Source organism: Lycorma delicatula, chromosome 8 (assembly GCF_047948215.1).
Source record: "Lycorma delicatula isolate Av1 chromosome 8, ASM4794821v1, whole genome shotgun sequence".
Classification (NCBI taxonomy): Eukaryota; Metazoa; Arthropoda; class Insecta; order Hemiptera; family Fulgoridae; genus Lycorma; species Lycorma delicatula.
In genome coordinates this window covers 11,221,634-11,248,045 of record NC_134462.1, presented here as the reverse complement: position 1 = coordinate 11,248,045, position 26,412 = coordinate 11,221,634, and the positions used below count along the sequence as shown (strand labels likewise).

General features: G+C 31.6%; 1 protein-coding gene across 1 annotated transcript in view; it reads left to right on the top strand.

The window, feature by feature from the left end:
• LOC142328870 (DNA-binding protein D-ETS-3-like) overlaps positions 1–26,412 on the top strand; it is a 401,528-nt gene that overhangs the window by 176,549 nt on the left and 198,567 nt on the right. The window lies entirely within an intron of this gene.

Genomic DNA, 26,412 nt, shown 5'->3' with positions numbered 1-26,412 from the left:
TTTTTTTATTAAAATAAAAACTTAATTTGTTTTAAAATAATTAAATGAATCAAAAATATTTAAAAAAATTAAAATCTTTCAAAAATCGCTTTATATGAAAAAAATAAACGCTTTGTAAGCAAAAATTATAAAAATTTATAAAAAGGGATTTAGAAATCCCTTTTCTAAATTTTATGACATAAGAATTTGGTTTCTGTTGAATTTTCTTTTTGAATTTATTAGTTAGTAAAAAATGTAAAATCACTTTTATAAAAAATTGTAAAAATTATTTTCTTTTTTTATTAAATGTCAATTTTGTCTCCGAAAAATGACCAAAAATGCCAGCAAATATTGATAAATGGATATAAAGACTTCTTCTTCGACTTCAAACCGGCACTTTATTTGGGTAAAGGGGTTTTGATGGTGATTATAAATTTGTAAAAAGAGTTGTACGAGTATATTGTGTATAAGGGTTTTATTAACAGCATAATACCTTTATAAAAGCTTTAAGAAATTCAGGGATTTCCTTTAACCCTAGATCTTTTTAATATATTTATAAGTGTAATAATGAAAATATTAAATGGAAAAGGATGAGAAAGAAATGAAATTAGAGATAAGACACTAATGGATCTTAAAAATACAGAATTGAAAAAAAAAATAAATATAAGGTTTTTGATTTTTATAAAAAGTTTTAAGATGTTAAAAACGTAATCACCATTGTATGATACAATGAATTGTTGCTTTATATGTCCCAATCTCTATTACCCTTGTAAAACTTCTGAAGTAAAAGTCACTTGCCAGACTTGCTTTCTCTAAGAGTAGTAAACTCTTAAACGTATAGCGGATGTATAGTAAATACATCCGCTATACGTCTTTCAGCGTACAGACTGAAATTTCACTTATACAAATAAATATTATATCCATTTGGTAGGTTTGGCCTTAGTTCAATGAAAAAGTTATGGGAAACCACTTCACTACTCACTTTCTCCGTTAAAACTCTGCATTGGTTGTTTGCTATTATTGATATATTTTTTATTTTCCGAAACGATTAATTTCAGGTCGCTTACTATCAAAATTAAGGAGATCCTTTAAAATACATAAATTTTTGTAAATATATTTTATCTCCGATAAAGATAGCTATAAAGCAATATAAGGATGAGTAAAGAAGACTAATTATAAAAAAGGATTTATAACTTTGTGAAAATTACAACTTGATGTAACGTACGTACGTTAATTATTTATTTGTGTTGTGAATGTTTTTTGTTTTTTTTTTAATTTAAAAAATAATATGACGGAGAGATAAATATATCTACTTCCATGTACTCTGATAATCACAAAGTGAAGAAATAATTTGGAAAAAGTCATATTAAATAAGTGTAAACTGGAAGGGGAAGGTAACGGTCAACGTCCAAGTAATGTTTAAAAAAAAATAATATATCGAATACAACTACCTGATTTCTTACTTGTAACTTTATTAAAAGACTGCTTGATTATTTTTGTAATGTATAGAACTAATGGTCAACGTCCAAGATGTTGATTGAATGTTTAATTTGGAAAAAGTCATATTAAATAAGCGTAAACTGGATGGGGAAGGTAACGGTCAACGTCCAAGATTTTGATTAATTGTTTATTTGATTAAATCCATATAATCGAATTATGTTGATTGTAAAAAAAAACAGTAATATATCGATCGAATGCAACTACCTAAATTCTTACTTGTAACTTTATTAAAAGACTGCTTGATTATTTTTGTAATGTATAAAACTAAGTACTTATAAAACTAAAGAAAAAAAAAAAATTTTTACTACACTAATAAAAAAAAGTTCATATCTAATAAGTACTTAGTTTTAAATGGTGTTGTAAAAAATTTTTTTTTATTTTGTAGCAGTTTAATATTTTCTTTTTAACGATACTAGAAGTTATATTGTTATTTAAAAATAAGAAAATTAAATAACGATTAGAAATATATTTATTATACATTATTGATAAATAATTTTCCACGGAATGTTTTGTACATTTATATCATTTTGAATGTTGTGCGATTCCGACGAGGAAAGCGGCATTATAAGACTATAACTCAGTAAGTATAATATTGTGGGGGAAGCGGTAAAAAGAGGGAATCTCGTTTATCGGTCTTACGGTGTAACGTAATATTTATTTATTGCTAATAATGTGTAAGGCAGTCCCGATCCTTTTCTATCTCGTCCTATGAACGTTTGTCATTAATCATACATACTATGTAGTGTAGTTCTTGGAGAAAGGGTGCATTATTATTTTCATAGCACGGGTGGTTTTCTCCTTCCCGTTACCCCCTCCATTATTTCTTGTGATCACTCTCCCCCCTTAGATATAAAAACTATTTATAACTGTCAGTTAGTGAAGATTATTATTGTTTTTTATTATTTTATTTATTTAAAGTGGAACACTCGATTGTAAAAAAAAAATTACTATCCGTTTTGTCTATATTTAAAAATATAGAAATACCTCGATCTGTAATCGATGGTCATGTAGACTAAAAAATTGAGAAATAAGCATCTTTTGTATTGTATCAGATATTCCTGATTTTCTACTTTCCCGTCTAGCGCTATAGCAGACCTGTAGCTGCAGAAGGGAAATAATGGTAATTTGGGCGTACGCGGTTTTCACGTTTTGACACCTAAGGATCCCAAAAAACCAGATGGAAATCTTCTGGATGTTTTATGCACGTGTTTGTGTTCGGGGCCGTCTTCTAAATCACCTTATATCTGCAGAACTACTAGACCGATTTTGACCAAACCTGATCGAAATACTTCTGTATATGGGGCATTGATGCCGTTAATTTTCAACATAAAAAGTCAAGCGGGTGAGGCTGTAGAGTAAGGTATCTCACTACAGGGTGTCCCGTTTAACGCAACCCAACCTTATATTGATAGGTATTGAAATAATAAAAAGGCATATGTAAATGTAAATGTGATTTTTATTATTACCATCCATTACCTTACATTTAGAGTAAATGTTGAATTGGTCACCATCATATTGAATACAAGCTTCAATTCTTTTTATAGCGTTTCTTGCAACTTTTTTCAAAGTTTGGATATTTAATACGGCTTGTTCAATATTGACTTTCAATCGTTCAAGTGTTCGTGGTTTGTTGCTGTTGGCTTTTTCTTTGAGGTAACCCCGTAGAAAAAATCCGCCGCAGTAAATCTGGAGATCTTGGTGGCCACAAGCCTCGACCGATAACACGATTACCAAAGAATTCCTCGACGAAATCAGAAGTTGAACCTGCGTAGTGCGATGTCGCACCGTCATGTTGTAGTTGGCAGTGTCTGTCTTCCTCTTCCAAGAGTGCGATGAACTGAAATAAAATATCCTGATATCGTTCCGCATTAATGGTTTAGTCGAAGAAAATAGGACCGATTATCGCGGAAGAAAATCTTCCGCGATATCGCGCACCACACGCCCAACTTCTGCGGGTGTAATTGTTTTACGTGATAAACGTGGGGATTTTCAGCGCTCCAAATTCTACTGTTTTGGCTGTTTACGTAGCCGTCCAAATGAAACTGTGCTTCATCTGTGAAAAATAACGAATCCATAACATTAATTCCCTCACGCAGAAATCGACAGAACCGTTGACAATATTGTAGCCGTTTTTCCTTGTCGGGCTCAAGAAGTCGATGAACCGTTTGAATGCGATAAGGTCGTAATTGTAATTGTTTGGTTGCCCGATGAACAGTCGATTTAGACAAATTAATTTCAGCAGACAAACGTCTGATCGATTTATTTGGCGAGGCGAGTAATCGGTCTTTGATTTCAGCGACTGTATCTGTATTCAACACTGACGCAGATCTTTTGTGTTCCTTGTTATTAATAGAACCGGTCTCTCTAAATTTTGCGACTAACCTTAATACTGATGTTTTGTTAGGAGCTGGTTTATCTGGGTACTTATGGCGAAACAAATCTTGCACTGCAACCGCTGATTTCGTACTGAAGTACGAATCGACAATGAAAACTCTTTCATCTAGCGAAAACACCATCTTGTCTCTAGTAATACACTGAACGTTATGATTGCATTGTTGTTACTATCGGTATTGTTCTACTGCGTCGCCGCGATGTTCAGATGTTGGACGAGTCCATTTCAGTAACGAGTAGGGGAGTAAGCTTGACTTTAGAAATTTCATGGATGAGTGATTGATGGGTTGCGTTTTATATGGGACACCCTGTATATCGAAATTTCGCCTAATTAAAGTGTTATTTTTCTTATAAACATTTTTAACAATTCAAAGTTTTACAAAATCGCCCAACCCAAAAAAGATTCTCTAAATAATGCAGTGTATACTGCGTCATTAGTAACCCTCTCTCACCACATGGAGCGCTAGTGTAGCACAGACGTACAGCTGCTGTAGTCGTCTGCTATGATGTGACATTACAGGTGAGCGGTAGAATTATATAAACCAAAAATATTATATGCATCAGAAAAAAGCCGCGTGACGGGAAAGTCCTACGACTGAGTTGTCAGCTTTTATTATGTGTGTTCAATCTCTACGCTTCTCCAATATAGATTGGTTTCGATAATTATTTGTATTATTCAGTTCCTCTGGTTGTCTCTTATGTAAATATTTAAATAGATATGCATTACTTACTTAGTCCCACATTAATCCCACTTGCTATATTTTTAAGCTCACACTGCATGCGTATTTGGTTATTTTACCGTTTTTGAAAAAACATTTGCTCACAATTCACCCCTTCCTAAAAAATCGAAAAAACTATCTTTTTTATTTATTGCATTTTTCTAAACAGAATTTTTAATTATAGATTTTTTAATTATTTATTGCATTTTTCTAAACAGAATTTTTAATTATAGATTTTTTAATATTTTTAACTTTTTTCATTTATCATTATTTTTAAAATAACCAATGCCAGGGCTTCTATATAAGATGATCAGTATTTTGAATACAAATAAATTTTTCAAAAATTGAGTATTAGAGGTGAGAGGCAGTCGTTTTTTGGTGGTTGTTTTTTTTTTTTGATTCCGATTACTAAATGTCGAAATTCAAAATAATATTTGTTAAAAATCTATATTTACTCATTTTTTAAAAACTAAGTTTTTATGTTGATTAAAAAAGTGAGGGAACTAATACGCAACGTTAGAGAAAATTAATTTTTTTATGTTTCTCGAAAGTGTAACGTTGAGCAAGTTTTGATTACAAGATATTGCTTCCTTTTTTCTTTATTCTGTGTCTTGTACAGTCCCAAGTCGACCATCTGAGATGTATGGTTAATTAAAACCCAACCAACAAAGAACCCGGTATCCACGATCAAAAATAACTGCCTTTACTAGGACTTTAACGTTGGAATTCCCGACTTTGAAACAGCTGATTTGCAAAGACGCGTTCACCACTAGACCAATCCAGTGGGTTAAAATATTACCTCCTAGTATTTTTTATCATTACGTTTTAACTCAAGAAATCCTTTATCAAATAATTATATATATTAGTTGCTGAATCATTTTAATTATTTCTAAAAATGTTGTTAATGAAGGTATCTTCTTCGATCGATTCTATTAGGTTTTATTCGAACAGGATTCGCTGTAGAATAGAAATTAATATAAAATTCTACAGTAAATATAGATGTTACTTGCTGAAATCGAGTAAATTTTGAACGAATTCAGTTTATTTTCTTACTGGAAATATTTTCGAGTAATATTTCATGGAAAATTTCGGGAAGAAATTCTAAGCTTTAGAAATTATTTTTTTTGTGACATCGGAGACGGAAAACAGTAACAATCTATTTTTAACTCCAGTACCTCAAAAGCATATTATTTAGTCATTTAATTTAAAAGTTGAACTCGAATTTTAGCACAGCTTTTTTCAATAATAACAGAAATCCCTTGCCAGGCTTCCTAAGAAAAATAAATTTTTAAAAGGTTTCACTTCCTTTTTCACAGAGTTGAAAATAATTGTTCTCCATCAGATCCTACAGAAGTGCAAAGTCCTAATGAATATTTCAATATTTTTATTTTATTTCAGTGACTGATTGTATCTTAAACATTATTATTTTCGAAGAAAGTAATCCTGATTATTGCACGTCGGATCCTTTACTCTAATTCATGAGTTATAAAAAATACCGATAGCGTGTTACACCACGGATTCCGGTTTCAAATCCTGGTTAAATCTGGAAAATTTATCAGCTTAAAAAAACCATGAACAGCGTAAAGAAAATTCTGCTAATTATAATATAAATAAAAATAAAAAATCAGTAACTAAAAATTCAAAATATATGACACATTTTGTTTCATGTATGATCTCGATGTACTTTTTAAAAAAGTTATATCAAAATAATTCAGTAATTTTAAAAATATATTAAATGCAACTAAAATGACGTCGCAAGTAATCCTGGTACACTAAAACAAGAAATGATTCTGTGAATTACTGTAATACTGTTAATGAAAGAGATAATTGTACTAAATTTCATTCATAAACTGATCGAGCCGCGAACACGCTACAATATGTCTTCAATATTTAAAAACCTGTATTATATAATTTTAAAGGAAAAGACGGGAAACGCCGGCTTTTTGTTTATTATATAGAATCGCGAACATTTTTGCCACGTTTTGCTTAATCTTTATTTCAAAACCCTATATTATATTATAATATTTTAAAGGGCAAAGCGAGGAACGCCGGATTTTTTGTTCGATTATATATAGAAACGTGAACATTTCTGCGCATTTTGCTTTTACTGTCATGATTTTAATTTATAAAAATCCTATATTATATTATTTTAAAGGGCAAAGCCGGGAAACGACGGATTTTTGTTTATTATGGAGAATCGTGAATATGTCTGTCACATTTTACTTTTAATTGATGCGGATTTTTTTCAATTCAATTCAGTATTTGTTTTTTTATTGACATTATTTGTAACAATATTCAATGATTGTAAATCAAAATTATATAAAAATACACTAATTTTTACTTCCTTGTAATATAAAGGAAGTACGGTTTTCAGATTTCAATGGAAATATCCATTTTGACCATCCCTGAATCCATTCTGACTAATTTCGGCGTGATGTCTGTACGTGCATATATCGCATAACTCAAAACTATTACCCACAGGATGTTAAAATTTTGGATTTATAACTGTTATAATATCTAGTTGTGCACCTTCCCTTTTGATCGCAATCGACTGAACCAAAAGCGTCCAAAAAAGCCCAAAATCCAAAAAAAAAATTGTATTTGGACTTTTTCATAACTGCAGTAATAAGCTCTCATTGAGAGCTTTTCAATTATATATGATTAATGGTACTTATATTCATTGGTTCCAGAGTTATGGCCAAATAAAGTTTAATTAATGTAATATTTGGATCTTACAAGGCAGATCGGTTTGAATCAGACTTAATCTCCTTTTTTTAACTGTTTTTTAATTTAAATATATTGATATATTGATTTATTAATATTAACCTCTCATTATAAAAAAAATAATAAATAATAATTCAATAAAAAAAAAATGAAATAATTCAAAAATTATTAGTGAAATAAAATTTTACGTACTTTTCATTAAAAAAAATTATATTGTGTAATTTAACAGACGTACAAGGAAGTAATGAGTTTTACTACAATTATTGTCAAAAAAAGTATTACATACATTACGGAACTTAATGCAATTTTTTCCATACAATCTTTTCTCACTTATTTTTAACTCGCTTCTCGAAATAGTGTTCTTTACTTGTAGAACATTTTGTAGTTCGTACCTCTGCGGGCGATATTCAGTAGGTAAAACGTAACTCTTATCAAAAACGTGATTTGTCGGCATGTTTTCTTATGAATTACGCTTTACGACTGAAACGTGTATCGATTTTGTAACGTGATTGTAATGATAATTCTCCTTTCTGTAGTAATTAATAAAATAAGTCCAGGTATTTTAAAACAATTTGAATCTAAAAATAATATCATCCTTATTGTAATAATTAGTAAATACATTCTCTTTTTCAGCTTATCAAAACGACCGAGTTTTATAACTTCTAAAAATAAAAGTTTGTACAGTTCTGTAGTTGTTACTTCAAAATTACCAATGGCTAGAAGAGATTAATCATTGGAATTTAATTGGACATACTTTTTTAAATTTTTTTCCACGTTTAAAAAGGGCGTAAAATTATCCTAAGTTACGCGGTTAAAAAAGTTTTTCTTTTCGTATTACTATATTTTAAGTTCAGTTGTTTCTTCATTTTTTGCAGAAGAAAAATGTTAATTTTTTGCAGAGAAAAATAAAAACTGGTAATATAAAATAACTAAGATAAACCGTAATTTTTTAAACGTGGAAACTATTGCCCTCATACTCGAATTGAGTAAATTATCGTAGATAATTTTTGTTTGTATTAATCTTAATATTAAGCATACTGATACTGTTTGTAGATGAAGAGAATAAGGAAAAAAAATAATAATAATAAAAACGAAATGAACTCTAAGGGAATAGTTATTACAGTTCTATATTTTATTTTTCTGTCTTTTCAATTCATTGCTTTGACGAGAAGGGCGGCTCTATTATCTGTATTACAATCACTCTAGTACAATGAATACAATGCTACTACTATACACCCTTAGCAGCCATCCATAGCATAACCCTACACCAGTTCAGAGCACTGGCGACTTCAAAGCAATCCTCCCTTAAATCTGTAGAGCAAGCCGAGACGCGGGGACGAGCATCTTCCCCATTATTTCTCTTATAATTAGATATATAAAGTCTTGTTACCATCATTTACATATCATTTATTATTATATGTATGTAACCGACTTTAACGTCAATAATTATGATCATCGAACGATGTTATTTAATAGATTAATAACTAACTTAAAAGTTTGTTTCGATTATAATCGCAGTTTTTTATATTTATTTTTAGGGTGAATCTCATATTCTTTTGTTACGAGGCATGTTCAAGTAAGTACCGTTTTGAAATTTAAAAAAAAAAACAAGTACACTATTCTTAACAGTTCTATTTTTACGTGAAAGACTTTCTTTAATCTACTTTTCTACATAATTGCCACCAATATTAAGGAACTTGTCGTATCGTGAAACCAACTTTTGAACACCGTCGACATAGAAGTCTGCCGACTGACTTAATAACCACTGCAACACGGTCGCCTTGACACCATCATAGTCCATAATTTAAGCGTTCAGTCACAATTTCATAGACAACACTTCTTGAAACTTGGGGTAGTGAAACTTCAGTTAGCGAAGAAATCGTAAAGTGTCCGTTATCTCTCACTTTTTTAACGAAAACTTTCTGCACCAAATCTTCAGTAATGAAAGAAGGTCGTCCATTCCGTTCCTCATGAACATTCTGGGGGAAGCTCTAACCCATTTTCGCACCATTCCAACACTCATAATGTTTTTTCCATATACTTCACTGATCTGACGATGAATTTCAGCCGCTTTCACGCCTTTTGCACTAAGAAAACCAATCGCACCGCGTATTTCACAGTCGACGGGATTCTTGATCAGCGGAGGCGTTTTAAATACTCACAAACAAACGTAAACTCAGTCGAATATTTCCGTTATGGCTTCCGTGGCTTGCCAACAGATGCCGGTACACAGTGCGCATGTGTGGAATGCGGACCGCAGCTTAGCAGCGATGTGCGTGTTATCGGGTACACCTCCTATTGACCTAATCGCAAAAAAGAGGGTGGAGAGGGCACAAGGCAAGCCAGAACAAGAGGTCAGGGATTCTGTTTATAATATCTGGCAGGAAAGATGGTCGCAGGAAGCTGTGGGTCGATGGACGAGAACCCTCATCCCCAACATCAAGCCATGGTTGTCGAGAAGATTTGGTGAGGTTGATCATCACTTATCGCAGTTTTTTACAGGACATGGTTCCTTCAATAACTACCTGCACAAAATAGGCAAGAGAGAAGTGCCAATTTGCAAAACAAATTGGCTCTTCTCTCTTGCCTATTTTACGTAACTACTGCAACGAGATAGATGATGCTGAGCACACCTTTTTTGAGTGCAATAGGTAGGACACACTTAGACATAGTAAGGCACTCACAGCTATAACTCCAGAGACAACAATAGACTACATGCTAAGAAGCGAGTCAAACTGGAATAATTTTGCTAGTTTAGTTAGACAAGTTGTTCTACAGAAAACAGAAATACTCCGATGAGAGAAGACAAGGTGTTGGCTAGAATAGGACTGGGTACAATAGGCCTTGCTGGTGAGGTCCAGCATGCTGCGGTGTGGCACTGATGAGCCACCAAGGATTCCACGGGTAACAGTCAGGCAACAGCACACTGAATACTGAAGGGACCCGGCGCCGCGTCGCGGCGAACTGGGTCTGGCGTGGTGTAATAATGTGGTGTATTAATATTGCCCTTTTGGGTCCCCAAAGGGGCAATATTGATAGAGAACTCTCAAAAAGAGCTAACCGGTAGGCCGACCTGCCTTGCCGGTATATAGCCGGTAGGTGGGGAGGCCACCTACCTCCAATTATGGATAGGATTTTAACCTATTGTTAAAATCTTTTGTTCATTATGTATTTTTTAACAATTATACTTTTTATATTATCTTTTTCGCTTTTATTACTAATTTTAATTTATTTTTATTTTCATTAGATTTTTTTAAATTTAATAAAAACATACGAGGCATGTTTTTAAAGTAAGTACCGTTTTGATCCGTCGCTGCTACGCTTTTTTTTTTTTTTTTCTCTCTCTCAGCTCCCCTGGGCGTGACCGACTTGTTGGTCGGTCCCCGCTCAGGGGAGTTTAAAGACACTCCCCGCTCAGGGGAGTGTCTTTAAACTCAAATAGGCCTCCCCACCTACCGGCTATATACCGGCAAGGCAGGTCGGCCTACCGGTTAGCTCTTTTTGAGAGTTCTTTATCAATATTGCCCCTTTGGGGACCCAAAAGGGCAATATTAATACACCACATTATTACACCACGCCAGACCCATAATGAACAAAAGATTGCATAACTTTTCGGGCTTTGCCCTTTACAAATTTTAAAATACTTCATAGGGTTTTTAAATCAAGTAGAATTTAGTTGAATTTATATTGAATTGAATTTATATTTATATTGAATTTAGTTGAATTTAGTAGAATTTATATTGCTATAAATATATTGTTAATATATTTCTTATTAGCTATAAATATATAGTATAACAATATATATAAATATCGTTAAAAAAATGTATATATTAATCAAATAAAAATGCCGGCGAAAGATTGCATAACTTTTCTGAATTTGTCTTTTACAGATTTAAAATACTTTATAGGGTTTTTAAATATTAAAGGCCTATTATTGTTAAAAAATGCATTCCGAGTGGTCCATTTAAATTGAGAAATCTATATCTAAAAACTACACATTTTAAGAAAAAAATGTTTCTTATCAAAGTTTTTTTCATTTCGAGAGGGAAATACGTTCACAACCTATGTTGTCTTTGATGAGGTCAAATGAAGGGCCATTTCAAGGTCAACTTAATTTTTTTAAATATGAACCTATATTTTTATTGCAGGATTGAATTCTTTGCAAAAAAAATCTTTAAATTTCATATCAGTTTTTTTTATAAGTCAGTTGGGCCAGACCTAATGAAACTAAAAACACCAATTTATATAGTTATTCATCTTCAGAAATGCTGTAGTACTATAAATTGGTGTTTTTAGTTTCATTAGGTCTGGCCCAACTGACGAGTTATATTCAGCTAATGTTACATTTTGAATAAAAGAAAGTTAAAATTTTAAATAAAAAACAATCAATGCTAACAATAATGAAGAAGAAGAAAAAGAAGTTGAATATGTAAACACCAGCAAAGTTTTAAAATAGCCTAAAAATGAAGTTCAAGTTGCAAATGACATTCTTATAATTGAACGTATTATCTATCTATCTGTGCATTAATTAGTTTTTATTTATCAGAAATTATGAAACGATTTACAATTAGAAAAAACTGAGGTAATTTTGCTTTACGGAGGGTAGTAGCTTTGTATGATGTAAGATTCTCCGATAGAAATACGCCAAGTCATGGTTCTGTGTACAGTTGTAAAAATAGGAACTGTCAAAATACTGTGACAGCAGAATACAATGAAAAGCGGTGGCTGCGGCGGTCATTGTAGATTCTCATGTTAGTTCAAGAACAATTTCGCGAGACTCTGGGGTATCAAAACGCCCGAAATTCCATCCGTACCACATTTCACTGCATCAGGAATTGCATGGCAACGACTTTGAATTAAGATTAGCAGAACAGATAGATAAAAATTTTACTTATCATGGAGCAGATGCATTATTGGGCAGTGCAAAATCCATGGTGGCTATGAGAAGTAGAACATCAACGTCCGAGGACTGTCAATATTTGATGCGGAATCGTAGACTGAACATTAATCGGACCGCATTTTTTCGATGGAAATTCGAACGGAGAGAAGTACGCAGATTTTCTAGAAAATCAGTTGCCTTTACGGCTTGATGAACTTTTTCGAAAATTTTTAAGAACGACCTATGAACATTTAATAGAGTTTTTTCCTTTATATCTCTACAGATTTTTATTATAAACTCTTTCATGTTTTCAAGGGTAGTTGATGGGTGCCGTGCATATTATTCACCGTACATCAGAGTAATTTTGGACCGTGAATACAATGTTCGTTGGATTGCTCGTTCCCCCGACATTACTTTTTTTTATGGGGTTACCTTAAAAAAAAAGGTTTACCAGAAGTACCGACTACCCTTAAAATAATGTAAGGGGCAGGACAGCCATCTTCATCATCAAAACACACATCGTTGTTCTATTCTCCAAGGGTAGTTCATCAAGCCGTAAAGGCAACTGATTTTCTATAAAGGGAAAAACTCTATTAAATGTTCATAGGTCGTTCTTAAAAATTTTCGAAAAATGCGTAGAAGTAGAAGAATATTTTTGTAATTATTTTAAATAAAGAGCATTAAAAAAATTTTTTAAAGTATCAGTAATTCATTAAATCAATTATTTTCATTTTCATACAGTCGACATAACTTAACTGGCCAAAGGGTGCAACACGTATAGGCTATGTACTATACCGGTATGTACTATTTCAGTAAAAAAATTCATTAAAACGTAAATGGATTTTATTTAGGTGAATCATTTAATTTTTTCTTTTATTTAAAATCTAACACAGCTGGATGTAACTCGTCAGCTGAGCCAGACCTAACGAAACTTTGTTTAACCTCCGGGACCATCATTAGGTATTGCTTCAGAGGATAAGATGAATGATTTTTAGCGTGTGTGAAAATGTCATGCCTGACCGGGATTCGAACCCGGGGTCTTCGTATTAGAAGCCGAAACTTAATGAAACTAAAAACACCAATTTATAGGCCTACAGCATTTTTGATTATGAATAACTAAAAAAACTATCAATTTTAGTAAACTGTCAATTTTCTGAAATGAAATTTTAATATTTTTTTCAAAGAATTTGATTCTGCAATAAAAAATATAGGTTTCTATTTAAAAAAGTTAATTTGACCTTGAAATTACCTTTATCTGACCTTATCAAGGACAATATAGATTGTGAAGGTATGTCCCCCTTGAAAAAGAAAAACTTTAGTAGGAAACATTTTTTCCTAAAATGTGTTTTTTAGATATAATGTTTCAATTTAAATGGACCACCCGGAATAATAAACAAAAATGCTGGCGAAAGATCGCATAACTTTTCTGAATTTGTCCTACGGATTTAAAATATTTCATAGGGTTTTTAACTATTAAAGACATATTGTGAAAAAGGTCAAATAAATATTTAGAGTACAATTGTTAGATTCAAAATTTTTAGGAAAAAAGTTTGGAAACCAATTGATTCCCTTGCTCGACAGCTACAAGATTTTAATAACTTAAAAAAAATGGGTACCGTAATTTTACCTGTGGAGAAGAAATGAAGGTGGAAATCTTTTGGTAGCCATAACTCGGAAATAAAGCTTTCCCGAACTATATGTGTACTTATGTACGTTTTCTTCTTTTTTAGGAACAGTTTATTAACAGCATAATATAAAAGAATGGACCTATATTCAATATGTACAGTTTTTCTCTCTGGAGTGTATATATACAGATTGTTTTCACAGTAGACTGTAGAAAGCCATATACAGTTGCCCGTGCGAGAAGTGCATTTGTAAGTGCCTTTGTAACTTATATACTTCCATCGAAAAAGCAAATTTAAGTGGAGAGTGGAACCTTTTGAAGGTGAAGGACAAGTCTAAAGGAATGTATGTCACACACATAAATCTACTTTTATCGATAACCGAAAGAAATATCAAAAAGAGACCTGTTTTTGTAGAAAATTTAATTTCAAATAGTGCAAGTTAACGGTTTGGCCATAGTAAAGTTGAATATCGGCAAGCAACACAAGCCATTAAAACGGCCACCATCCAGAAATAATGAAAAATTTCCTAACGGCGACAATAGTCCTGTCCTTTCCAGGTATGTTCATGCAAATTTCAGCTCAATCGGTTGCATATATTTTGTGTAAAAGAGTAACAGATTCACAGAAACCATTAGATTTTTATATATACAATAGATAAAAAAAATATACGGGTATGCTTAATGGATATTATAAACTGGGAAATTTTATATACTTTTTTCTTTTTATTTAAATCCATGAGGATGTATACTTACGTAATTCTTTTTTTAACGGTTATTTAAAAGCGAAACAGCTCGTTTGGTTGGTTATAAAACGGATTGGATTTTATGAAACGGGGGACGACTGACCAAGATTATACCACTATTTGCATTGATCTATCTTATCTATTGGGCGGGCAGTTATTTTAACGGTTTTTTATCTTTAGAATACCCCGCTTCTCGTTTTCTTTTAGCCACCGTAACCACCGTAATGTATTAAATTCACAGGAAGAATGAGGATGATATGTATGAATGTAAATGAAGTGCAGTCTTATACAGTCTCATGAGATGTGAGGTTAATTGAAACCCAACCACCAAAGAACACCGGTACCCACGAGTATTGAAATCCATATAAAAGTAACTCCGGGACCACCGTTAGGTATTGCTTCAGAGGATGAGATGAATGATTTGTAGCGTGTGTGTAAAAATGCCATGCTTGATCGGGACTTGAAATCGGGACCTCCGGATTAAGATCTAGCCCACCTACCCACACCTAACTTGTTCTACATAAATAATGTACATTATATAGTACGTTATCACAATAAAAATAAATTTTTAATGTTTTCAAAAGATTAAAATTACATTACAAATCGTTCTCTTTTTGATTTTTCTGAAAGATATCCATGTCTTAGTGTGTATTTTGATTAATTTGTTTACTATGACGTACAATGGAAAAAAAAATATTTAAATATTTAAAAAATACATTACATTACATCTTGACATTCATTTAGAGTATAAATTCACTTAAGAAAATTCAAAACGTATTATTCATGAAAAGTGAATAATTTTTGTAATAATTTTCCTGTTCACAAATTTAAGTTGAACGTCAAATATTTTGTGCAGGCCGGTTGATTTTATATTTGGTTTCAATTTTAAAAACTTGATCGTTTTTTCAATAAAGTGTTTATTGATGTAAATTTGTATGATTCTGTAGATACTAACATTTACTCCTGGTTTGTCTTTCCCCTCGGTTACTGATGCGCGTTTACTCTCTGTCTCTCTCTTTTCGCTTTCTCCCGTTTTCCGTCTGTCCCCCATCAACGTTGTTGCTTAGATAGTACCTCCGGTACAGTTACTTTTCGGCACACTCCCATCGGGTGGCAATAATTGGCCGGCACGTGCCTTTGCGTATAGTCAATTGAATAGCTTTTCGCTGATGCGCTCGAATCAATGAGATGTACACAGTGTCAAAATATATCGTGCGGCCTCCCGTAGCGAACACACTCGCGTTCCCTATCGCTTTAATGGTTGTTGCCATTAACTCGGCAACCATTTGACCATTATAAATGGATATCTACTGTAGACTATTGACGATGATCCATTCAAAGTTAATTCACGGAAAGCACTTTATTTGAAAAGAATAAAAAAAATATTATATATTATTTGCACGTCGATATTGTTACGTATTAATTCTAATAAAACTATTTTTCTGAGAACGGGTACTTCAGTAGTTTGGGACGTACTTTTAACATAATGTATATAGAATAAATGAATAATTTTATCTTTTCTCAGAAAAGATACAATTTGTATAGCAAGTTTTTTTTTTATTACGGTTTTAATCCTTGAAGCTGGGTTTGTGCTTGAATGCGGGTTTTTATTTCATTTCGTGGGGTGATGTTCCACAAATATCCCTTGCCGTTCTACTTTGCATAAAAACCCTTTTTGACATTTGTACAAAATAGTTCTCTTTCCAGTTAAATAAATTTATTTATGTAGATATATACTTACCCGTAAGAAAGTCAAAATTATAAAACCACATTAATTGGCAAAACCTAATCTAAAGAGTAAATAGTAATTTAAAGAGCAAGTGAAGTACCAAAAATAACCCTAAATAAGTTTAAAATATAAATATTTAATCCGCTATAAAATAAAATAAAATACGTAGTTACAGTAGCATTGCTCCTTAGTAGTCTAGTTATAAAAAACTTTGGACAACATTGCGAGATATCAAAAGACATATCTGTTATAGTAATATTTGCTTACGCTTTTATACCACTTCTTGAATAACAAAGGAATTACGTATTTGCATAGGGTAGTAATTCAACTTTCAGTAAAAGAGCGAAATTAAGGAAAGTAATGTATCACATTTTTGAGGAGCTTTTTGTTGACATTTCTGTTTCAGTGTTAACAAAAAGGTCAACACTGAAACAGACGTAATATTACGTCAAACCGAAGTACATTTAAAACAATTTTAATATATTCTAAATTTTTAATTTCAAATTTTTTTTTACAAAGATGAAAAAAAGATGATTTAAGAAATAATTTAGAATTCTAACAAAAATAGTCGCTTAGTTATATGTTCTTTATCTTTATCTTTGTACTGTAATGTAATAATGTTTATCTTCGTACCTATTTTTCGAAGTACGTATGCGTTTCGTACGAAACTGAATCAAACTGGAAATCCCTATCACAAACTTCGAATCCCTATCACGCCTTGCTATTTTTTATACGCTAAAATACTTGAAGGTTATGTATAATTAATTAATTAATTTTGTGATAATTTCTCATTCTTTGCATATGCCTATAAGAGGCATCATCACGCTAAAAGAACCAAATCTGTTTTAAGAAAACGTGCAGGGTGAATTTAACTGTTGGTTACGTCATTATATAAAATTCATCCGAATATATCTAGGGGATTTGCTTCCCTTTTGATTAAAAAAAAAGATTTCTTAATTAATCGTTTAAGTTAAATTTATCAAAACATGTAAATTATTACTACGAATCCTATTGAAGACATTTTATTTCCCTAATGAGAGTTCCTTGACCTTCTGTTGGTGAAAAGTTTTTGTGATTTTTAGCTAATAGGATTTTAGGATAGTATTTCAACGGGAAAAAACTAATGTAAATTCCTAGGAAATAAGGTGTTTTTAGAATTTTCAATATATTTCTTCCCTCTCCTTTTGGAAATGTTTTTTTCCTTTTCATTTATTCGACGAGGACAAAGTTCAACGAAATACTTCAAGATATAAATTTTAAAGCTGATAAAAATTGAAAAAATCTCTTACAAATTTCGTACAAACAAACAAATTAATAGAAATTAAGAACTGATATCCAGAACAATGACACGTTATTCAACCGGTTATTAACAATATAAATAGAAAATAAATCTTCACTTGTATGAGTTAACTTTTATTATGCGGTTCTTTGTACTTAATGCGTTCTTTATACTTTGAAATAGCAGAAGACTATTTTTTTTCTGATACGGGCTATATTTAAGGATAGATGTATCATCAAATCATTTTTATGCAACTTCTATTTCTAGTTTTCTTTGATTACTTTTAATTTAAATAATTAGTATTTTTAACAATCCCTATATCTATTATTCTGTTTGTGTTTAAACTTTCAATTGTAATATACAGAATGATTCAAGGAAACTTATTTGGAAACTGATTCTAGAGCTTGAAATATGGAAAAGTTCATAAAATATATGTCCGAAAATGCTTTGTTATCGAGTTACGACTAGCATCCTTGCCCGGATTTCATAACCATCGTCGAAATGAGGTCATACTGAAATTTTTAAGGCGTTATATATTTGGAATAAATTTGATGATATTTTTTTTATGTTTTTTGACCTGAAAATCGAAAAAAAACAGGCCTAGAATTGCATCTCGCGTAGTTTTCAGATATCCAACGTAAAATAGAAACATCCGATGACGTTTTTTTAAAAACGAACACTTTTTTTTTTTAGGTTAATTCTTGAATATTTTTGTCAAAGCATTTAGGCTGTAAATATAGAATAAATTTATTTTTAATATTTTTTTTAGTATTTTGTAGAATTTTTATAATTATCGTGAGAATGGTACACTTCCCAGCCTCATGTTTCATCTGAACGTCAACCGCTACATAATGCTGAAAGGGAAATTATTCCTCAGGTTATAAGGTTAATCCTACAACGAGCGCGCCAAGAATTTCTACACTACTCAACATTCCGTTAATTTTCTGCGTCCTTATCATTTTTAGAAAGTTCAACACTCCAGCTTGATGACCGTGTCCAGCCACTGCAGTATTGTCAATAGTTTAAAAATAATTGCCGTTTAATTCCTTTCATTTTACTTTCGGACGAAGCTACTTTTACCAGTAATGGCATTAACAACATAACGGAATTCACATCGGTGGTCTGAAAAACCCCACATTCTGTAGCCGAATCAAATTTTCAGCAACGTTTTCGGTGATCGTTTGGTGTAGTATGATCGACAACGATAATATGTACTTTCATACTAGAACAACGGGTTTCGGGGTAAAATTATCTGGAATTTATCATTAACTAATCGGATCGAATGTACTATCAACTTGATGGACCAACAGCATATTTCACGAATGAAGTAAGACAAATGTAGAGGTCCGATAAATTAGCCACCTAGATCACCGGACCTTACTCTCGTACATTACTGTTTATGGTTGTGGATGAAGTGCGAGGCATACAAGCAAATGTAGACACATGTAAGGAAGTATTCTCAATACGGCTGCCCTCATCAATAAACGCTAGGATATTATTAGCTTGGCGACAGTGAATGTTCGGAAACATGTAAATTGCATTGATATCAGTGGTAGAAATTACGAACATTTATTGTAAATTAATACGGTGTAAACCATAATGAGTAGTGTTTTTTTAAGTTATTAAAAGTATTTTAATTTAAAAAAAAAATTATTTTAAATTTATTATTTTAAAAATAGCTGTTTTTAATTTTTAGAAGTAACACTTCTAAGTTTTGTTTTTTATGATGAAATTTTATTTTTGTTTTGATTTTTATAGACTTTTTATAGACAAAGTTATTGTACTGCAAACCTAAAACATGTTTTACCTCACCGAATGTTTCTGTTTTACGTTGTATGTCATGAGAATTACGGGAGATACGGTTCTGTGACCAGTTTCATTGGATTTTTTGGGTCAAAAAACATAATCAAGTTTACCCCTTTATAAAACGCTTTAAATGTTTTAGTATGACCTCATTTAAACGGGGGAAGTAAAATCCGGGCGAAATGTTTTGCTGGTCGTTACTCTATGACAAAGCGTTTTCGGGCATATGCTTTTAATAAATTTTACCTTATTTCCCCTTCCTCCTGAATCACTACGTGTATATATGTGTCTAAAAAACACACTTCCGTATTAAATCTTCCTAGTGATGGTAAAGTAGTGACTTTCAACTCTCCCTCTGCTCGTATTCCCTTTTCACATACTAAAAGTACGACATTGAAGTATATTCGTTGTTGCTATGTACAAAAGGTGGGGCATAACTCAAGGTGAGTCATAACTCAAGTGTAATCCTTGTTTAACGAATATTAAAAGTAATTTTGATTGGAGTAAGTTTTGTGTAAATGTGTAGCTGTCCTGGTAAACCACGTGTTTGTCTTACTAAGATTTCGATACATCGTCTTTTTTATCTTCGTACAAGTTTCATTTATCAGAAAATATGACGCATGTAAAGATAAGATTAATTACTTACTCTGTAAAATATTCCAACTGCTTTTCCGTTTTAAACAAAATTTAGATGGCAAAGTGAACATCAAAATTTAATTTTTATGTCGTTAAATCTTTTATTACTATGATATTTGTGGGTTTATTGACCGAAAGTTGTTAAATAAACATCAATTAAATAGCTTAAATTAATATATGTATTGATTTTATATGAATACAGATTAGAAGAGTTGATTCTTATCGCTCCAAACCTTATCTTGGTGGCACTCTATAAAGATTTCCCTACTGAACAGAAAATGTTATTCAAAGGTAAAGGTACACTAATTTGTAGTTTTCATCAATCGATTTCAGGTAATCTGTGGCTACAGATCTAATTTTGTATCGATTCTTTTCGTCCTGTTGGAACGAGGAGTGTGTAAAGACCACGAAAAACGTCAAGAAAACTCTCATAACACTATCTTCTTCAATATTTTTATAATTGTAATGAATATAAACGAATGAAATATTAAAAAACAGCAATTTCTTTCTCTGGAAGTAATGATGTTTATTAGCTTACTGGTATTTCAAGTAAACAAAGTAATGTTGAAGACAGTGTAGATCCTGATTTTCACAGGTATTTCTGAATATCATCTGCATTTCGGTTGGCTTAATATTTTCAAATGCAACATTATATTTGGTACGGTAAAGAAAGCGACGAGAAAATAATACATTCCCCACTTTGCCTTGTAAGCTTTATATAGCACGGTAAAAATAGTTATTTACAATATTTTTTGTGGTAATTTATTAAAATTATCCTTTGTTATTATTATTGAAATATTTTCCTTAAATAAAATGACAAATATGTGCGTCGCTTTAAAACAAGTAATGCACTCTACAAACTGATGATTTTCTTTTTTCGAACATTTAAAATAAACCGCCCTTTTAGTAGTCGATAAAACCCTTCATAGAGTTCCTGTTTTGATGGTTAGATGGCGCACATGTACTTCTCTTAGGTGAAATCAATAAAACGGACTAATTTTCGTTTCTTCCGACAGATGGCACTACAATAACGTTTTCTGTTTTGCTTCTACTTAACTACGTTTTGCGGGTGGTACATATAAACACGCGCACACCTGTACACGTGAATTCTCCTTCACACGCGTAACTCCGAATACACCCTTTCTCTTTCATCAGGCGTTTTTCTCTCGTATACTTCATCACCTCTCTCTTGACTTTATACAGTATCTTGTTCTCTCATCATCTCTACGGTTTTCTAACTCGCAACGTATTTACGTACACGCGCGTACGTATACATACATAACCCCTACACCCTCAAACAAACAACATACAAAAACTGTTATGTATGTCTTCACAAATATTTATGTAAACTTTTGAGATAAAATTTCCTTTAATATTAAAGTACTATTATAATTATCTAAGTTCCTTGTATATAATGTTTATATACATTTTATAAAGTAAGTAGTAAGTAAAATATATTCTGGTTTTGTTAAAAGATATTCCGCTTTAAATAAATATCTAAATTAGGAGATTTTTCATACAATTTTTTTTTTAACTAAAAACACTATATAAAGAAAACTTTAAAAAATAAAACTTATTTTTAACCTTAAAATTAAACCTTAAATTAAATTTATTTTAAAAATAAATTATTTTTTAACTAACTTCAAAAAGGAGGATGTTCTCAATTTGACCTCTATTTACAAATGTTTCTATACGTAACATTTTTTTATGAAAACCATTTATATATATATATATATATATATGCTATGCATGGCCAACATATGCGATCTAGTATTCAAATCCGTATAAAAATAACTGCCTTTACTAGGATTTGAACGTTGGAACTCTCGAATTCGAAATCAGCTGATTTACGAATACTAGACCAACCTGATGGGTTATATATTTTTGTTTGCCCGAACATATCTTTTGCCAAACGTACCAGTATGGATATGCCCTTTTGTTTCACAATTTTTCATGCTCCAGTCTCTTATAACACTCAAACGATGTGAAAGTTTTTCAGGCGTTTCATTAAACAGAAAACGGTAAAATTTTTATTCTTGATTTCATTTGAAAGGTGCTTGCGAATCAAATAATGTCCTCATTCCTTTTCAAACTGCATTTATTTTGAAAATTACATTTCATGTATCCCGGATTTTGATAGTCTCTGTTCGTTTACAATACAAAACGGTTGACTTCGAATTCCTACGGAAATTTTTTTGAATCTTTAAAGTCGTTTTGAACAAGTCTGTTTTGTTTTAAAAGAAGGTTCTTGTTTCTTTTACGAGCAGTCTTATGTGTAGGACTGTCCAAATTTCCCCTTCGAAATTTTAAAACTACAAAGTATTTAATAATATTTTTTTTTTTTAAATTGAGTTGAAAAGAACTAAATAATTTTACACTACGCCTTCAATTCAGTCTTTCGAAACTTTATTTTTTGGGGGTCGGCGCCGAATTTTAGAATTTGTCTGAAGCCTTAATTCAAATATATTTCGTAATCTAATCTCGTTTACGCCAACTTTAAAAAATAAGTTTCAAAGATTGTATTGAGAGAAATGTTGAATAATAATTTTTTCCCTTTCTGTGAAATTTAAAAAAAACTTTTCTTTCTAGAATCTGTCCATTTTTAAAAATTTAAATATAAATTCATGTGCTTTACTTACGTTCTTAAAATTGAATTTCTTTTTCGTTAAAATTGTAATGGTTCTTATTTTCAGACCGCTTTACATCCACTATAAACAGGTTACTATTTTCAAAAAAACTATAATATTTTATTAATAATACTGAATTTATAATAAGAGCTTGTTTCCATGGTTATTAATAATTTTTTATAAATACAGTTATTTTATGAATTTCTAAATATTATTTACAATTTAAATGGGAATAAAATTGTGTAAACGCATAAGGATGTAAAAATTCGATTAACATTTGAAAATCTCGATGTTTATTTTCGTAATCGTAAGGTCTATCTTATAATAAAATATGTGCTTGCTTCAGTATATTTTATTAACTGAAACAATAACATACTCGTGGTCTACAGAGCATTTACATGAATAAATCATATGTAAATCACTAATCGTTAGTCAATACTTTTTAATTGCGCGTAATTTAATGTAATTATAAAAATGAGAATAGTTACACATATATCTGTGACGCTAATTTTACTAATAATTTAAAAGTAGCTATTATCCTCTAAAGCAAATATTAATTTTTTAGAATAATAATTATCTTTTTAGAGAAAAATCTTGATTTATACACAATCAACCGTTATTCAGTAAATAAATACACCGATTAAAGATTGTATATGTCATGTCAGCAATGGTAAGTTCTTTTTCTTTAACCTCCGTGACTACCGTTCGGTATTTACTTAAGAGGATGAGATGAATGACAATTTTGTAGCGTGTGAAAATGCCATGCCTGACCGGGTTCGAACCCCCGGGCCCACCGGATGAAAGGCCTAGACATTACCACTTGCGCCACGGAGGTCGGCAGAAATGGTAAGTCTGTTCTTCTCATAAATCAAAAAATCTGTTGTGGGCACCACACGATTTCCTTGTATGCCTACGCCTATTAAATTACATATATTTTTTATTACATTTTTTCTTTTCATATTTTTTTGTTTGTTATTTTAGAATTATTATTTATTTTAAAAATTCAGAGGTTAATAATTATTAATAAATAATATATTTAAATTAAAAAATAAAGTAAAAAAAGGAAATGAAGTCGCATTCGAACTGCATACGTATGTACAGACGTCACGCCGAAACTAGTCAAAAGGGATTTCAGGGATGGTCAAAATGGATATTTCCGTTGAAATCTGAAAACTGAAATTTTTCGCGATTGCAATGCTTTCTTGTACAAGGAAGTAAAAAGGAACTGCACCAGCTTTTTCCATGGGTAATCAAGGGAATCCACGGGCTGTTTAAACTTTGATTAGAGCATCATTACAAAATACAGAATTAATAATAAAAGAAGTAATTAGAGCTCTTATTAATAACTAAAGTACGAGGAATATTTGTAAAAAATTATAGTGATTTAACTATTTTAAAAAAGGGTAAATAATAACATAACAATTTTAAACGAGGGAGGTAACTGATAAATATTTGAGTATTTTTTTTTTGTGTTCAGTCATTTGACTGGTTTGATGCAGCTCTCCAAGATTCCCTATCTAGTGCTAGTCGTTTCATTTCAGTATACCCTCTACATCCTACATCCCTAACAATTTGTTTTACATATTCCAAACGTGGCCTGCCCACACAATTTTTTCCTTAGTATGTGGCCTATAAGTCTGTCTCTTCTTTTAACTATATTTTTCCAAACGCTTCTTTCTTCATCTATTTGCCGCAATACCTCTTCATTTGCCACTTTATCCACCCATCTGATTTTTAACATTCTCCTGTAGCACCGCATTTCAAAAGCTTCTAATCTTTTCTACTCAGATACTCCGATCGTCCAAGCTTCACTTCCATATAAAGCGACACTTCAAACATACACTTTCAAAAATCTTTTCCTGACATTTAAATTAATTTTTGATGTAAAAAAATTATATTTCTTACTGAAGGCTCGTTTAGCTTGTGTTATTCGGCATTTTAATTCGCTCATGCTTCGTCCATCTTTAGCAATTCTACTTCCCAAATAACAAAATTCTTCTACCTCCATAATCTTTTCTCCTCCTATTTTCACATTCAGCTTTGTTATTTCTACTACATTTCATTACTTTTGTTTTGTTCTTGTTTATTTTCACGCGATAGTTCTTGCGTAGGACTTCATCTATGCCGTTCATTGTTTCTTCTAAATCCTTTTTACTCTCGGCTAGAATTACTATATCATCAGCAAATCGTAGCATCTTTATCTTTTCACCTTGTACTGTTACTCCGAATCTAAATTGTTCTTTAACATCATTAACCGCTAGTTCCATGTAAAGATTAAAAAGTAATGGAGATAGGGAACATCCTTGTCGGACTCCCTTTCTTATTACGGCTTCTTTCTTATGTTCTTCAATTGTTACTGTTGCTGTTTGGTTCCTGTACATGTTAGCAATTGTTCTTCTATCTCTGTATTTGAACCCTAACTTTTTTTAAATGCTGAACATTTTATTCCAGTCTAGGTTATCGAATGTCTTTTCTAGGTCTATAAACGCCAAGTATGTCGGTTTGTTTTTCTTTAATCTTCCTTCTACTATTAATCTGAGGCCTAAAATTGCTTCCCTTTTTCCTATACTTTTCCTGAAACCAAATTGGTCTTCTCCTAACACTTCTTCCACTCTCCTCTCAATTCTTCTGTATAGAATTCTAGTTAAGAATTTTGATGCACGACTAGTTAAACTAATTGTTCTGTATTCTTCACATTTATCTGCCCCTGCTTTCTTTGGTATCATTACTATAACACTTCTTTTTGAAGTCTGACGGAAATTCCCCTTTTTCATAAATATTACACACCAGTTTGTATAATCTATCAATCGCTTCCTCACTTGCACTGCGCAGTAATTCTACAGGTATTCCGTCTATTCCAGGAGCCTTTCTGCCATTTAAATCTTTTAATGCTCTCTTAAATTCAGATCTCAGTATTGTTTCTCCCATTTCATCCTCCTCAACTTCCTCTTCTTCCTCTATTTGAGTATGTAAGTGCACATTTAACGAGTAACGAAATATTCAGTTTTTTCGAACCGATATTTTTTTTTTAAACTTACAACAAATAATATTTATATTAAAGGAAATTGACGGACTTCACTAGCAGCCCCTCTGGAAATTACGACAACTTGATAGAGAGGCGGCGACGCGGCTAGTCATCTTTTGGAATGGAGCTACGACCATGTTTAACTTCAGCAGCTAAGTTTTTACCTTCAAAAACGAAGGGGAAGAATCCTTTAAAGTGGAATCTGACTTTTGTTTTATATCCATCGGGGTTAAATCTTTTAAAAAGTATTTTGTTACTGCTCGAATAAAATTTTTATTCATTTTTCATAAACCTGGATTTGTTTGTTTTACTCGATCACCGCAAATAAGTAACCAAACGCAGACGTCTGAAACCTCTCAACACGTCATTTAAAGGACTATACTTGACTAATATCGTAGTCATCTGTTCATACTTGCAGTAGAAAGGAAGAAAAATGGAAATAGTAAGGATACATGTTTAATGCGTAAAATACTTTGATAATTTGTGGACTGTATAGATAAAATAAAACAGAGTTCAATCCCTCGGCCGATATTGAGATAAATAAAAGCGAGTAAGAACGAAACGCACTAATTCACTGAAGATTATCATATATAACTATATGTTTGTATAAAAAAAAATACGGAAAACAATCATAATAATTAACTTGGAAGATTATCTATATTTATTCTTTATTAAATCGATCTTATTTATGATTTTAACGTATTTTAATTACTTTTTTGTCTATAATGATCGGCGATGATATTAATATAAAAAT